The following is a 17517-nucleotide window of genomic DNA, read 5'->3' as shown; positions in this document are numbered from 1 at the left end:
AGACAGGTATCTGCTTTTTTACCTGGGACTGTTCAGAAGGCAGGGGCTGTGCAGTGCAAACCCTACAGGACAGCTGCCCTTTGAATACCACCTTGCAAAGCACCCTCCCCAGCTCTCCATCTTGTTGCATTTTGTACCTGAAGGTTTCCAGCTGCATCTCTCACCTCTTTAAGGCACTGTTAACGTTGGTCCTGCCCAGTAAAGAAACAAATTGTTCTATGTTTTGCCTGTAATTTAATAAGAAAATCATCTATGGAACATTTTATGCAATCTCAGGTGGGGGAAGAGAACCGAACTGGAACCCAGCTGGCCTGCATTCTTATCTCATCTCTGCTACCAACTGGCCATTAGCCTTGGGCAAGCCACCTGACTTCTCGGGGGCTCTGTCTCTTTACCTGCGAAAGGCAAGGTTGGGCAAAATGATCTTCACTTTGCTTCCCTGCTCTAACGCTCTGGGATGTTACTTTTTTTTTTTTTTTTTAGTTAAAAGAAAAAAGGGTGTGCATTTTTCAGTTGAGTATTATATTCCTTCTCTACCAGGTGAATGTAACTTATTATTCTTGATAACATAATGTGACACTAGTCGGTGCCACCAGTTTTAGGCAGCATTTGTGACACTCTAGGAAGATTTTCCTGCACATTAAAGACCACTGAAGTCTTAGGGGACATTTAGAATGTATGTCTATGATGGGTATCAGGGCAGTGTGGATAATTCAGAGCAAAGTTAATGCTGGACCCAAAACACCACACAAAGAGCTGAGGGGTGGACCAGCAGTCTGCCTTTACTGCTTCTTGCTGCCCTTTCCACAGCGGGTTGGTGGCCCTAATCCAGAAGCACGTATGCAACAGAGGGACATGAACAACACTGGGTCAATGGTCAATCAGCTGCCGGAACAAAGCTGGGGCCACCTAGGTCCTTTTACCTTAACATCCTTGACCAAAGAGGCAGGAGGGCCTCATGGTTCAGAGTGGGCTGAAGCCACACTGCCTTGACTGAATCTTGACCTTGCCAGGTTAGCTGTGTGAAACTGGGCCAGCCGATACCCTCAACTTCCTCACCTGTAAATGGAAACAATAATGGTGCCCGCCTTAGAGGGTGGTTACATGGGTTCAATCAGTTCATTCAGAGCATTTAGAATTTTACCTGGTAAATAGTAAACAATGTTATTTTATCATTACTTCTCCAAAAATGATTACTGGCAATCTAAATAGGAATAATTCATCCCTGACTTCTGTGGCCATGGCAAAGTACTGCTGAGTGGTACCCATGCAGGCAAGAAATTAGGAAACAGCACCCAGACAGTGAATCCAGATGAAGACGCCTTATGTTTCCATGCATTCCTGAGAAATAAGTAAAATTTTGATAAATTAATTTCATAATTAATTTACCAAATTGGCCTCCAATATAAGTGAAGAAGTGCTCTATTTCTAGACCTGTTTAATTGTGGTCAAGTTTCTAACATTTCAGTGTTCCAGAATTCTTAGTTAATAAACCATTAACACTAAACTGAGATAACTGCTCTAGAAGGACACAAGATTTCATTCAGCTGGTATTTATTAGGCACCAGGTATATGCCACGCATTATACTTGTCACTGGCAATAAAGAGGGTAAACTGCTGCAATTCTCTGCTATCAAGCAGTTCACAATTTAATGGGGAGATAGATACTCAACACACCATTAAAGAAATTAACTGTCGGAGCTGGATGCAGGGGCGCACACCTGTAGTCCCAGCTACTTGGGAGGCTGAGGACTGCTTGAGGCCAGGTGTTCATGACCAGCCTGGCCAACATAGCAATACTCCGTCTCTACAAAAGTGAAAAAATGTTAGCCAAGCATGGTGGTGAGTGCCTGCAGTCCCAGCTACTCAGGAAGCTGAGGCAGGAAAATCATTTGAGCCCAAGAGTTTGAGGCTACAATGAGTTATGGTTGTGCCCCTGCACTCCAGCCTGCGTGACAGCATGAAACACTACTTCAAAAACAAGTACGATTTAAAAATAATTTTAAAAAGAAATGAACTGTTATGCTGGAGAGGAGCGTGGAAGGGTTTCAAAAAAGGTGACATGAACTAAGATGTAAGACATGATAAGGAGTTTTCAGGGTGAGGAGGGGAGGGCACTCTTGCAAGAGTAAGCCTGAGATGGACCTCCTCTAATCTCTGTTTCCTAACGGGTTTTCCTAAAGGCAGACCCCAGCTTAGTCCAGCTCACTGAGTTCCTGGCACCGCCAGGAGTCCAACCCAGCAGCCTCACAGAGGAAGATTAGGATCCCTGGCTCTTCACTCCCTGCCCCCCCATCCCACTGATGGGGTCTCTCCCAGCAGCTCAGAACCACCAGATTCTTTTTCTTATTTCACTGCTGGCCTCTGCACCCTCCCCCATCACCAGGAGCCTCCTCCCTTTTCCTCTCCCTGTCTGTGTTCCTAGGACCAGAGCTGACAGAGAGCACAGGGAAAGTTTCTATTAGGATTCTGCTATGCTCTGTTGGGCATCTAAGTTAGAATTCAGAAAACCCTTGTCACAACCCTATCTACAAAGGGTAACTGGGTTGTCCACGGCACTTGTCCTAAGGTTCAGCTTCCCAAGTAGACAAGTTGGTTTAACCTCTCTGCAAGGAAGAAAGTCCACAGCGGAACCATTGACCAGTGTGCTGGTCCAGGATCTTGCCATGCATAAATAGAGGCCTGTAATGTTAGCACTAATCTTGAGGAGCAAGAGCAGTGCTGGCTGGCTGCCATCTAGCATGGTCTGCTGCTGAGCCAAAACAGCAATGCGTTGTTCCTTAGACCAGGGCTAAGAATTACAAACAGGAGGCTCAACCAGCAATGGCCACAGCCACCAACTAACAGTCAGGTCAGAATTCTCAATGGCAATGCCCCACATTAAGTATTTGTACCCACTCTTAGGAATCACTGCCATCATAGTGAATGCCCTCCAACGCACTTACAGTCACCTGGTTAGGCATAGGGTATTTTGTCTGAGACTGTACACAGAATTCATTAGTGAGTGATGACCTCTGCCTTCTATGAAGCTACAAAGGCTGACACATACTGACACATAAAATGGACAGCAATATATTGACTTTTCCAAGGAAGTCTGGAATTGGTGCTTCCTGGTTATATCCGAAGTGCTCCTTAAAAGGGGTAAGTCAATGACATATGTGTACATGTGTGCAGATGCAACTGTGTGTGATAGATGGTGAGGACAGCTGGTTGCCAGGTTATGCACTAATACAGAATAGCGATGACTATAAATGTGTGCTTACATATAGTGAGGTAGTGTGATTTTTATTGGAGTAAATAAAATCTACCCAGTGTACCTGGACAGCATCTGGCTCAAATCCCATTTCCACAAATACAGTTACAAAAAACAACCTTGGTGCAAAGAAAGAATTCAGTGTTTCAGCTAATATTCCTTCTTTAGCAAGTGTACAATGAGATTCAAGTTTAAACGAAGAACTCTATGAGTTCACTAAAATATAAATTGATCTTTATATATTACACATACAGTATTTTAGCTAAATGAGAAATGTGATGGATATATATGTCTTTCCCTTATTAAATACTTAGTCAAAAACAGGCATAGTAAAATATCAGGCTCCAGCTCTTCAGACCTCTGAATGACAAGTTACAACGTTGACTGTATTGTTAGGATGGACTTTATGTGGAGATGTTAATGGTGTGTCCCATTAGAGGCATCACAGACATGCTGGTCTCCATCTTCTCCCTGTTCCTGTAGATTCTCTACTCTACTTCTGCATAGTGTTGTTGTCAAGACCATCTGACTACTCGGCAACGAAGCTGGGTTTAGACTACAACTGGTGAACTCCTCGTTTACTGCCCTTTTCATGTTACCTTTCTGCCTTAACAGGGGACGCAATGCACAAGAAATCCAGTAAATGAGCTGGTCAGTATCAGGTCTTAACCTGAAAGTAACTTAATTTTTTAAGATGGTTTCACTGTCTCTTAGGATTGATGGACATCCCAAACTAGGGACAGCGTGAAGGTGGGCAAGAGGACATCAGCCTTCACGCATCAGCATACGGGGGCCTCAAAAAGATGCAAGTTCTTACAAATTCCAGTGCCAAAACCATGGAATGCAGCAAAAGAAAAGGTGCCAACTGGCCCTGGTTCCTCTCTATGCCCCTCACTGGCTAAAACGTAATGCAGCTCCCTACCAAGGTTAGCTCCACTTCACAGCAAGCCAGGCACTTGGACCTGCTAGTTGAGGCAGGCAGATTTCTGGCCTTGAAGGTAATCCACCTATATTTTCAAGTGGTGGAGAGCTCAGGGTCCCTTAGGATTGGGTCCCATATGGGGACTCAGGGTTTAGAGATTTTCCTTTTCTCATCAGACCTCCTGTCGCATCATACCGAAGTCTCCATAACACTGCCTGCTTAGAGCTATACACACAGGGCTTCATTCCGTAAACTCATTCAGCTCCCATGGACCTCTGGGTTCTGCATAAGGACGCATTATCTCAAGGAACTCCTCTGACCATGTTGTGTCAGAACTTCAGCCTCAGTCTTGCTTGGGAACTTCTGTCTTCTCCCTGATTCAGCACGGCTCCCTCTAGTCAGAGACATCCATTTGCCTGCCTGGTCTGTGGCGTTCTTCCCGGCATGGGGCCCTCGGCTTGTTTCGATCCTGGACGTTTGGCAGAACGTACACACTTATCCTTCAGGGGACACTGATCTGGACAATTCACCCTCATTCAAAGGACCCAGCCCTTGGAGGGTAAAACTCTGATACGTTCTTTTTAAAACAGGACTTCCTTCTGTGAATCTTCCTAAGTTTGAAAACACTAACAACAACAACAAAAAAGAGTAACACTTTATTACGGCAGACATCAAGGATTCACAGGGTTTCTTAATTTTCAGTTCCAACTTCTGTTGCCCAAATGCAATCTTTCTGACATCTGTGTCAGGTTAGTTACAAAGCACTATTATTCTGGGCTGCACAATGTTGGCCCAACCTACCCAAATACAAGAAATTTTGCTGATTGATTTAGTTATTCCGTTCCTATAAATGAATCCAGTTGTACAGCTGTTTCTGATTAACCAATGTACTGCTGGAGTTATATACAAATAATTTTATAATGAGCTCAGCAACGGCAAGGACATGAGAAGCAGAATCTAAACTCACCTCCCAGAAAAACAAGCAGGAGCAATGAGCGCAAGGACTTTCAACAACAGTCCAGGTTTAAATTCCTATCTGCTATGATTCACTTTTTCCTCTTTATGTAATTCAGCACAACTTATAACTAATGGTCTCAAAGAAACTTTGTCTTCAGATTTTTGGATTCAAGAGAGAAACTCAGCTTTGCAGTCTTAAAACTCCTTTAAAATTTCCCATCTTTGTATTTTGTAAGTTTCTGTTTTTCCCATTAAAACATTTATATTTCCTGAGACAATTTCTTAAATAATGCACTTTTAGAAGAGGAAAATTGGAACTGAAAGGTATACATTTACTTTACTATAAACAGAAATCAAGTGTTTTGTTTTATTTCACCACAGAACAATTAAGCTCTGTAAGTCTAGCCATGAACTTTTCTTTTTCAGTTCTAGAAGACAAATCATATGTATTATGATTAAGAAATTAGAAAATTAAGGAAAAGACAGGCATGAATAATTCAAATAAGTGAATTTTTAAAATGTAGAGATAGTGACAAATGCTCCCTAAAGAAAACCTGAAACAAAACATAAAAAAAAAAAAGGATTATAAGTTATACTTCTAAAATGAATTATGCTGGCAAAGATACGGGGAAACAGATATTTTCAAATAGTGTCAGTGAGACTGTGAATTACTACAGCTTTTGGAAAGTAATACTACTTTAGAGACTCTGACAGACAGAAATAAAAAAGCTTCTGTAAGTTGGCAGGTTCAAATACACACACACACACACACACACACACACACACACACGCGGATGTTCCAAGAACTGTTGTAGTAGAAGAAAACTTGAAACAATATGAAAGTTAAATTGTGGAATATTAAGCAGCCATGCCATAAGTGAGTTTTTTATTCTGGAGAGAATGTCTATGATGCTTTATTATATTAAACACAATTGTGGCATAATGTATTAATATGTAATATAATTCTATTTTTAGGAGAAAAAGCTATATATGTGCATATATACTTATACATAGTTATATAAGCAAGGAGAAGGTTCAGGAATTGATAATATTGATCACTTCAAAGGGTTAGAATTTAAGGGAGATAGAAAATTTATTGACTTATCTTTATATATTTCCATTTTGCTTGTCTTCTTTATAGCAAGTACATATACTTTTGTAATCTGAACAAATTTACAACTACAATATAATTTTTATTTTTATCTACTTTTTTTTTTAGAGACAGGTCTCGCTCTGTCACCCATGCTGGAGTGCAGTGGCATGATCATAGCTTACTGTAATCTTAAACTCCAGGGCTCAAGTGATTCTCCCGCCTCAGCTTCCCAAGTAGCAAGGACTACAGGCATATGCTACCATGCCTGGCTAATTTTCTAACTTTTGTTTTTCATAGAGACAGAGTCTGCTATGTTGCCCAAGCTGGTCTTGACCTCCTGGGTTCAAGTGATCCTTCTGCCTCAGCTTCTCAAAGTGCTGGGATTACAGGTGTGAGCCACCGTGCTTGGTCAACAGTACAATGTAATTTTTAAAGAGTGATAACGAGTCACATTTTCAGCAAAAACATAGAAGCAATGACTACAAATTACACATACTGAGCACCTGGACTTGTGGTTAACAAAAACCTTTTCCAGGTTCTAAGAGACAATATGTTGTTTTTCTTTGTTTCCTCTGTATGTGGGGGAAGTGGGGATGTGAGGGGAGGAGTGCGAGGGTGGGCCTTAAGACTTGGGAGGAAGGGCATGAAGGCGTGGGGAAGAGATGTTACCTAATTTCTTTCTCTTTTTTTCTTGTTTTTGTTTGCTTTTATTTTATTTTATTTTAGAGACAGAGTCTCACTCTATCACCCAGGCTGGAGTGCAGTATCATGATCATGGCTCACTTGTAGCCTCAACCTCCCAGGCACAAGTGATCCTCCCACCTCAGCCTCCTGAGTAGCTGGGCTCCAGGCACATACCACAATGCCTGGCTTTTTTTTTTTTTGGTATTTTTTGTAGAGATTGGGTCCCACTATGTTGCCCAGGCTAGTCTCAAACTCCTGGGCTCAAGCAATTCTCAGCCTTCTGAAGTGCTGGGATTATAGGCATGAGTCATGAGCCATAGCACCTAGCTGCTTTTATTATTTTTAAGGAACATACAATAATTGTACATATTTATGGGATACAGTTTGATATTTCCCTTCCTCCCTCCCTCCCTTTCTTCCTTTCCTTGTTCCCCTTCCTTTTCCTTTCTCTTTTCTTTTGACAGGGTCTCACTCTGTGCCCAGGATGGAGTGCAGTGGTGTAATCACAGTTCTACTTCCCTAGGCTTGAGGGATCCACCTCAGTCTCCAGAGTAGCTGGGACTACAAGCGTGCACCACGACGTCCAGCTACTTTTTGTATTTTGTGTACGGACAGGGTTTTTATACTGCCCAGGCTGTTCTTGAACTCCTGGGCTCAAGCCATCCTCTCACCTTGGCCTCCCAAAGTGCTGGGGTTACAGGAGTGAGCCACCACACCCGGTCTTGCTTAGACTTCTTTCTAGGTTTTATCCTCTTCTCAGCCAAAGCAAGGGATGCAAAACTACTGGGCAAAAGAGTTCCAACTTCATTTATGTGGAAGTGAACCAGATGGAGGTATTAGACCAGGAAATAACACTTCTTAGGTTCTACAATAATAACTTCTACTTTCCCCACAAGAACAAAACCTCCCACTTCTTAATTATAAGAATCATGTTTTTTTTTTTTTAATTTTGAAGACATAAAAAGCTAATTATGTGTATGAATTTTAAAATGTCACATTGTGGCCAGGCATGATGGTTCACACCTGTAATCTCAGCCCTTTGGGAGGCGAGGCGAGAGGATCGCTTGAGTCCAGGAATTTGAGACCAAAGGGAGACCCCATCTCCACAAAAAACAAAACAAAACAAGGCATGGTGGTGCACACTGTAATCCCAGCTTACTTGGGAGGCTAACATAAGAGGATCATTTGGGCCTGGGAAGTCAAAGCTGCAGCAAACGGATGGCACCACTGTACTCCAGACTAGGTGACAGAGTGAGAACCTGTCTCAAAAAAAAAAAAGGAAGTCATCTTATATATATCACTTACCGTGAAGGACCACTCTTAGGATCAAATTTGTTTCCTAGCATCTTCAGAAACCAGATACCCTTCTGCAAAACAAAGATCTGTTTGGCTTTCATGAAAAATCCACTCAAATCTTACAGAATGGAAGCAATAAACCATCCTTTAACAAACATTGACAACCTACTATACAAGAATCTACTGTTTTGAGAAAATACAAAAAGGATTTTTAAAAAAGTGATTGTCTTGAAAGAGCTTACAATCCAACAAGGGAGATGCCTGCAAGTGACTGCAATACAAGATAGGGTGAATTTCAAGCCACAGGTGAAGCCCAGAACAATGGCGACGGAAACTAAGAGAAGGCAGAATCAGCAAATGGAGAAGAGAATATTTTGGCTCTTGTCAAGAAGCATGTTCTTACAACGTGAACCACGCTTATCGAAGCTCCTAAACTAGTGAAATTTGTAGGTAATTGTGTCTCCCGTTAATTTTAGCAACATTCTTCTTTTACTGACTATTAGCAAAGTCTATTATTTCGACTTTTCAGCAAGTAATCATGACCAATCTGAAGATTCTTATAGGCTTCAACATACAAATGAAGAGAAGGGGCAATGCAACAGCATATGACAGGAAAGTGCAGTTTAGCTGGAACCCCCAGTACATGAAAAGTAGTGCATAATAAGGCTGATGGTGAAATTCAAGGTTAAAGGTGCGATGCTTGGAATCAGACTATTCCACGTTTGAATAATAGCTCTGTCACTAACTGTGGGACCTTGGGCAAATTACCTAACTTCTCTAAGTCTCAGGTTCCACATAAACAAACAGAACTTACCTCTCAGGGTAAGTGAACATCAAATGACTCAAATAATATATAGTAAGTGATAATATTAAAGAAAGGGAAAGAGGGAGAGAGAATAAAAGGAAGAAAGAAAGGAAAGAAAGATATTTTTAAATGTTTGGGCCAGATCATAGAAAGTTTTGAAGAATTTCCCTCACTTAATATAATAGAGACAGAAAAGGAAATTAAAAGAAGAAATTTAGTTATGCTGGAAAGATGGATTATTATTAGAAGAAAAATACATATACCCATAGTAAGCGATGCTAAAATGTTACATAGCAACATGTTCCTTCAATGTGAACCCTGTTTATCAAAAATTGTAGCTAATTGTATCTCCCGTTTAGCTAAATTTTTATTTTATTGACTATTAGCATAGTCTATTATTTTTTACTTCTCAACCAGTATTTGTGACCTGCAGTCTCTGTAATGCTGAGCATGCTTCCTAGGACTCAAAAGTTTCTGATCCCCAGCCACAAGGAGCAGCAGTGGTACCCTCACCCCATGGCTTAGGTGCTGCAGTTGTGACCAAAGCAGCTTGGCCTGGGGCCAAGTGTTATTAGGTGTTTTACATCAGGCATCTCATGCAATCTAATCCACTGTCATCTCTACACTGATGATGGCCACTGTGTGACTGCCACAACACGTTAACCTGGTATTTCCCAGTGTCAAAGGGCCAGGAAAGTGACGTCCTGTTTTTGCTTCCTCATCCTTTATCTGTCCGGACAACCTCAACAGAGTAGGTTTTACTGGGTAAGCAGATACTGCAGGCTGGCACTCCCTCAATACTAAGATTCTTTTCAGTGAGATCTCTCCTTGGGGGCTGATTTTATATGAGATGGCTGACATGAAACACTTGGTAAACTACAGACAGCTAAGGGGTTATTGTTCTATGTTAATTTACACCAAAAGCAGTTCCTGTGTTTAGGGTTTTTTGGTATTTACCTACGGAGAAGGGAATACCAACAGTATTTTGTTCAGACTAACACTGATAAAAGTAATGCTAATGCTAATAATAACAATAGCCCACAAATACTGAGCAGCGACACTGTCCCAGACAATCTGCTAAGTAATTCACATGCATCACCTCATCTGACCCTTAGAACAATCCTTTTACGGAAGCGTTGTTACTCTCAATTCAAAATTGAAGATACAGGGCCAGGCGTGGTAGCTCATGGCTGTAATCCCAGCACTTTGGGAGGCCAAGGTGGGCCGATCGTGAGGTCTGGAGTTTGAGACCAGCCTGACCAACATGGTGAAACACCATCTCTACTAAAAATACAAAAATCAGCTGGGGGTGGTGGCGCACTCCTGTAATCCCGGCTACTCAGGAGGCTGAAGCAGAAGAATCACTTGAACCTGGAAGGAAAAGGTTGCAGTGAGCCAAGATCACGCCACTGCACTCCAGCCTGGGCGACAGAGCAAGAATTTGTCTCCAAAAAAAAAAAAAAAGTGAAGATAGAATTTGTAAAAGACAGTGTTGGGACTGGCCCATGCTTTACCCATTAGGAAACTCTGCCCTCCAGTAGCACGTCAATATCACCTGGGGAAGCTTTCAAAAAACGGATTCCTGGGCCTTACCGCAGACTTATTTGTGTGTGTGCGCGTGTGTGTGATGTGTGTGTGATTTTACTAGGTTCTTTTTTTTTTTTTCTTTTTCTTTTATTATTATACTTTAAGTTCTAGGGTACATGTGCACAACATGCAGGTTTGTTACATATGTATACATCTGCCATGTTGGTATGCTGCACCCATTAACTTGTCATTTACATTAAGTATATCTCCTAATGCTATCCCTTCCCCCTTCCCACACCCCACGACAGTCCCCAGTGTGTGATGTTCCCCAACCTGTGTCCAAGTGTTCTCATTGTTCAATTCCCACCTATGAGTGAGAACATGTACCACAGACTTATAGAATCACACCTTTATAAGCTTCTTGTCATACCCATGGCTAAGGATTAGCACACTAGTTAAAGTGTATTAAGCAGAATAGCATCACTCAACTAACTGAAGATATTCTGGGGGCTTTGGTACACCTAGAGTTTTCATTACTCAAAACTATACAAGGGACAGACTTAAGTCATTTTGACCTGACCATAATACCTACAGAGTGAGGAACAAATGACAAATGTCTGCCCTAGCAAACAAAAGTTAGAGCTGAGTGAAGAAGTACTCATCTGTCACAGGGAGGTGAAGCCTAAACTGTTCCTCAATTGGAGCAGAGATGGTGGGACATTACGTGAATGTGCTTATTAATCTTCCGACGCCTGGCACACAGTAAACACACAGTAAACAAATATTTGTTAAGTGGACAAACAAATGAAGGACTGCCTCCATCCAGCTAGACTCCTCTGAATTCCCTGTATTTGGTCTGTACCTTTTTCACTTTATTTACCAAATTCTGCCTGCATACCTGCTGTTTGAAACCGTGTCTCATATCTACCAGAAAGTAAGCATTCAGGCACAGACTTCGTCTCTTTCTGAGCTACATATTCCTTTCTACCCTTACCTAGCATAGAGTATAACTACCACCTCTAGCAGGGAACCACAATGCTCAATGAGTATCTGGCTTGATTCCAACTGTGACCTGATTCGATGTGGGTCCCTGCTAGCCACAAGGGATAAATAAGCCTACCAAGCCTTCAAGAACCATGGTATAATTGTGGATTGCTGGGAAACAGCAGCAGAGAGAGCTCTGTGTGGAAACCATTAAGAATTCAGTAGACCACACTGAAGGGAAGGCTTCAGGAAGACCACAGCCCTGGGAGGTAAAATGCCAAATATCAGATGCTTAAAAGTAAAGGGGTTACAGCAACAAATAAAAGGCACTTTTGTTTCATTTATTCTCTCAGTATGTGTTGTGGAAATCACCTATGTTCCTAAAATTACAACCATAGTTAGGAACACCTTGAAATAGCAAAGACAATGATACAGACCCAGTGATGAATACTGTCTCCTAAAAGGGTCTCATGTCTGGTCATAGCACCTGAGACAGTAAATGTACAAGGTCAGGGCATACTACCCTCTCTTCACCACCCACCCTTCTGCTCATTATAGATTTCATGTCTTAGTGCTACACACCGCATGGTATCTGGATGGCCCTTGTATCATACTGCTTTTTGCTGCTTCCTTCACACCCCATTATCCTACTTGATCCTCATACCCTGTAGTGGACATAGAGCAAAGATCATCAAGCCCGTTTCTTGGATGAGACAAGTGAGGCCCAAACTGCAATGATATGCCTAAGGGCACCAGAAAGTGGCTGAATACACCACAATCTGTAAAATGAACAAATAGAAGGAGGCATGAATCCCCCCAGGTGGAAATAATCTCATTCTCTTTAAATATCCCAGAATTTGATCTTATCTTGCTTACAAATCTCTTTGCACTACCTCACACAACCTAAAAGAGTTGACGTGTTTTCATGGAGCCAAAGTTATGGCAGGGGTTGGGTAAGTCCCAGGGAGGAAGACAATATTTCTGAACTGGTTTCATAACATCTGCAGAGTTTAGTTTGAATATTTCCATTCAACAGGTAATGGGCTCTCACGGGTGGCTGGGGATATGCAGACTATAGCACCTCCAGGTCCCTGAGAAACTCAGCCTTGTGGGGATGACAGGCAGGTAGACATACACAGTCACAGTAGAAGGCAGTGTTGTGTGCAGTGGAAATGGATTAATAGGCAGAGTGCTCATAGCCTATCAAGGGTTTTCTCACCTCAAGAACTTAAAAGGTGATTTACAAACTGTAGTAGAACATTTCTTGGAGTTATTTTATCCATTACAAAAATTAGCATTTTTGAAGATGGAAAAATCTACCAACGACTCAAGATCAAGCTACAGTATGGTTTTGACATTGCTTTGGGAAGCTGGCAAAAGAAAACCCACCCAGCGTGGAATCTGTTCACGGGCTCTGCGGCTGCACCAGACTGGAGTCTGGGGCTACACGCAGCCAGGGATGGAGGAATGGGAGTAGGGTGGGGTCCAGAGACGACCCAGGGAGCAGGACGGACACCCGCTTTTCAGTAAAATGGACCAAGTCCACTTGGTCACTGAGCCAACTTGAGAGTTTCCCAGAGAATTCAATAAGGCCAGGAGACCGTGGCTGAAGAAGGAATATTCCATCGGGATTTAAGCAGGACCAGAAGACCTCGCCAGGCTCAGTTCCTCACACAGCCACACCCTTTGTTAATCGCGAAGAGCTCAAAGTCTAACCAACCACCAGTGGTCTGAGTTAGAGCTCTCTGCGATTAACAAAGGCTCACAGCGACTGGGTCAGCTGCTTTCCCTTACACTCGCAACGCTAACAGTTCTTTCTTTAAAAAGAAAAGTGTGTATAGTAGAAAAAGGCAGGGGACGCGAGACTGAAGTGAAGCTGTCTGGAGAGTTCGAGGGAAGCACCCCCCCAACCTCCGTTCCCACTCCGGGCGAAAAGCACTGACGGGGACTGGAAGTGTCCCCAAGGTCTACGCCGACCTGGAGCGAGCTGGCCGCCCGGGAGTGCCGGGAGGGAGGCGGGCTGGAGCGCGGGAGGGGCACGGTTCCCACAGAGGCAGGCGGGCGGTGCCAGAGCTTGAGCCGGCCCCGGGGGATGCCCGAGCGTCCTCCTCCGTCCTAGCTGGGGTGTAGGTGCGGCCCCAAGGCATCGCCGCGAAGCCCTTGCTCGAGACCTACGGAGATCGTGGGTCCCAAGCCCCACGGGGCGGCCCGGGTCCGCGGAGCCCAGCGGTGAGCCCAGCCCTAGGCGCGGGACCCCCGGCCGTCCACCGCCGCTTCCTCCCCGGGCCATCAGCGGGGAGCAGGACGCGCGGGCCGCAGGCCTCCGCGCGCCCGCGCCCACCGTTCGCAGGGGACGCGGCCTCGACGTCCCCAGTCGCCCCACCCGCGTCACCGGTGCCAAGCGGCGCTTCCAAGCCCCGCCGTCGAGCCCAGCCCCTCCCGGCGTTACCCCCCCCCCCGCCCGGGAGCCCGGAACCCGGGTCGCGCCAGAGGCGACGCGTCCCTTACCGCGCAGCGGCTCCGGACGACTCCACAGCCCCGCGCCGCGCTGGGCATTTTTTCTGGGAAACTTCTCCCGGGGTCCGCAGGGCTGAGCCGCGCGGGCAGGAAAAGCGCTCAGCGCCCGGAGGCTGCGACCATCCGGGAACTTCGCCGAGATGTGGGCCCTCCCCCTCGGCGCCGCGGCCCCCCCGCCGCCCCGCCACATGTGGACGCGCCGCGAGGCCCCGCCGGTCCGCGCCCTGCCCTCCGCGCTCCCGCCTGCCCCGCCGGCAATGGGGCTCCGCGCCCGCAGTTTCCCGCGGAGGAGCGCGGCGGGGCGGATGGTCGGGGCTGGAGTTCACAGTTTCCTCCGTCCCGCTCCCCTGCGCGACGAGGGGACCGAGGCCAGGGCGCCTGGGACAGGAGTTTGCAGAGGAGCGGGAACTGGAAGGGGAGTCTAGCCCAGGGCCTTTTCCCCCAACTCTTGAATCCTCTCCACCTTCTTGCGGCTGCTGGCAGGGGGATCGGGTGGGGGCGTCCCCTCTCTCCGAGCCGGAAGGAACGCCTTTTCCCACGCTTTCCCGTCTGCTCTCAAATAAAGAGGGTCCAAACTTTCATATATCTGAAATTCAAATTCATTTTTTAAAATGGATTTCAAATTTGGGTGAACCCCACAGAGGCCCAAGGTCCACACGCATCTGACTCCTGCCCACTGTGTGGGAACAATGTGCTGGGAAAGATGCTGCCTCTCCTCACCAGTCGGGTGGAATTGAATTGTTTTGCTGCCAGTGGGGATGGATTTATCATCAGCCACCCACATCCTTAAATACGGTAGGATCCACAGCAAACGTGGAGAAAACTGAAGCTCTACTCCATTGCCCAAGCTAACTCCTGCTCATCAGGGGGTTCTGACTAGCTCTGAGAGCTGCCACCTCCAGGCCCCAAAGAAAAGTTAACATTCACTCACTAAGACGATATGGCTACCGAGAGTGTGCATTTGAAAGGAATAACAACAAAAAGTTCTGCTCAATGTAATAACCATTGGATCATATTGTTAAAATATAAAGGCTGTGTATCCCTTTGAATAAAAGCAGAAAGGTGAGAATATAAAGCCACCTTTGCAAAATTATAGCTGAGGAAATTGTGACAGTGAAAGAAATCATATGTACAACCGGCTCTATCTTCCTTCTAACCTTTAAAGTGTCCTTGTTCACTCCTGGGCGTAGCCGTTGGAAAAGAATTCAGTTTTTGGTTTGACTCTGAAACAAAATTGATAATAGCCCTTTCCCGAAAAGATCCGTTTCTTGCCTGGGGACCAGTCTGCCTTTGCAGGACTAACAAATTACCTTTAAGATTAGAAATTACAGTTTAGGGGTCATGCTGCCTCTGGCTCCAAGAGTCTGAACCTCCCCCAAATTGCTCCTGGGGATAACATTACTATTGTAAAACCTAGGATCTGTGTTTGAGATATTTTGCAGACCCTGAACTCAGTGGATCACACTACGACACCACCCAGACGGGTAATCTGGCTTAACCAGTTCTCCCATTCTACCCAGGAACAGAAAAGAGCAAGAAAAACTCACTTTGACTCCCTGTGATTCCATCTCCAACCTGGCCAATCAGCACTCCCCACTTCTCAAGCCCCCTACCTGCCAAATTATCCTTAAAAACTCATCCCTGAGTGCTCAGGGAGACTGATTTTAGTAATAATAAAACTCTGGTGTCCCGCAGAGCTGGCTCTGCGTAAACCCGTAAACCCGTCTTTCTCCATTGCAATTTCCCAGTCCTGATAAATCGGCTCTGTCTAGGCAGTGGGCAAGATGAACCCATTGGGCGGTTACAAATAGGTGGACTTCGGAATTGTTACACCGTGCTGAGGGACCTTAACTCCTGGCTTTCTCTGCTTCTGTACCACTCCAGTGTGCACACGTGTATCTTGATATGCTTTTAACAGATACAATGACCCCTCTGGGAAAGACATTTAGTAACATGGGAAACTCTTCCCATTGGCAAATTTTTGTCTAAATGCATCCATCTTTTTAAGGTCCATTAACTATTTGCCTTTCTTTTTAAACCTTTTCTATGGTAACACGCATATATTATGTTTTATATAAAATGAAGACAAGCAGTTTAACATATAAATATATTGCTCCAGACTTGAAAACATATCAGTAGCACTAACCACAGTGTAGCAAGGAAATTAAACCCAGGAGCTGCCTCGTCCCTGGGTTTGGAGGGAACTAATAAGGGTTCTCCAAACCTCAACTTTTTGCTCCAGTAAAATAGGGATAACAATATTTCCTACCTCCTGGGATTGTTGTAAGGATTAAACGGGATAATCTCCCTAAAGATGAGCAGAGTAGTGGCACACAAGTGAATAGGAAATCTTACCTTTGGTTCCCTAGTGTTCAGCAGAGCTCCTAGTACCTTGTATGGAATTGATTAAATGTTTGTTGAGATAAGGACCCTTGAGTTTATGTTTCTCAGGAATCTGTGGGAATTTCAACATTGATATATACAAAGAAAATTGGGAAGGTAAAATACCTCCCCCTTCATTTCATCATTGAAAGCCAAAAATAAATTGTGTTCTGAATTGTCCATTGTTTTAAATCACTCATAAGGCCAGTAATCAGTTGTCCAAAATGGCCCTGGTTCTCTCTCTTCAAATTTTTAACACTTCTCTCAATTAGGTCAAAACCTAAATAGTATTTTATCAGTGGTAGTTTTCTGGTTTTGTTACAGGAAAAGGGATCCAATCCAGACTCCAAGAGAGGTTTCTTGGATCTCCCGCAAGAAAGAATTCAGGGCAGGTTCATAGGGTAAAGTGAAAGCAAGTTTATTAAGAGGGTAAAGGAATAAAAGAATGGCTACTTCATAGACAGAGCAGCACTGAGGGCTGCTGGTTGTCCATTTTTATGGTTATTTTATGATTATATGCTAGACAAGGAGTGGATTATTCATGCCTCCCCTTTTTAGGCCATATAGGGTAACCTCCTGATGTTGCCATGGCATTTGTAAACTTTCATGGTGATGGTGGGAGTGTAGCAGTGAGGACCACCAGAGGTGGCCATCTTGGTTTTGGTGGGTTTTAGCTGGTTTCTTTACTGCAACCTGTTTTATTAACAAGGTCTTTATGACCTGTATCTTGTGCTGAACTCCTATCGCATTCTGTGAGTTAGAATGCCTTAACTGTCTGGGAATGCAGCCCAGTAGGTCTCAGCCTCATTTTACCCAGCTCCTATTTAAGGTGGAGTTGCTCTGGTTCACATGCCTCTGACAGTTTCAATAAGTTGCCTATGGTTATGCAAGATGTCAATATTTGAGGAAGCTGGGTGAAGTGTATATGGAAACATTTTTACTGTTTTTGCAACTTAATTGTAAGTCTGAAATTATTTTAAAAAGTTAAAAAATTAAAGATAAAAAATATCAAACCCTAAAATTCTTCAACAGACACCTTGTTCCCTTAGGTGATGCCAACTTTCGGCTTAAAATGAAGACATTGAAGTTAGTAGCAT

At 44.2% G+C, this 17517-nt stretch overlaps 1 protein-coding gene across 1 annotated transcript in view; it reads right to left on the bottom strand.

Annotated features, from left to right (window-relative positions):
• The window catches only part of WIPF1 (WAS/WASL interacting protein family member 1), a 120356-nt gene extending 106143 nt beyond the window's left edge, over window positions 1-14213 (bottom strand). Inside the window, exon 1 of the mRNA XM_050751774.1 lies at window positions 14030-14213. The gene's annotated coding sequence lies outside the window, so the exon portion shown is untranslated. The remainder of the gene's footprint in view (window positions 1-14029) is intronic.
• Window positions 14214-17517: the final 3304 nt, after the last annotated feature.

The sequence above is a fragment of the Macaca thibetana genome, chromosome 12, assembly GCF_024542745.1.
Source record: "Macaca thibetana thibetana isolate TM-01 chromosome 12, ASM2454274v1, whole genome shotgun sequence".
In the NCBI taxonomy this organism is placed as follows: Eukaryota; Metazoa; Chordata; class Mammalia; order Primates; family Cercopithecidae; genus Macaca; species Macaca thibetana.
Note: the sequence above shows the minus strand (reverse complement) of the source record. Positions and strands in the feature narration are given on the sequence as shown.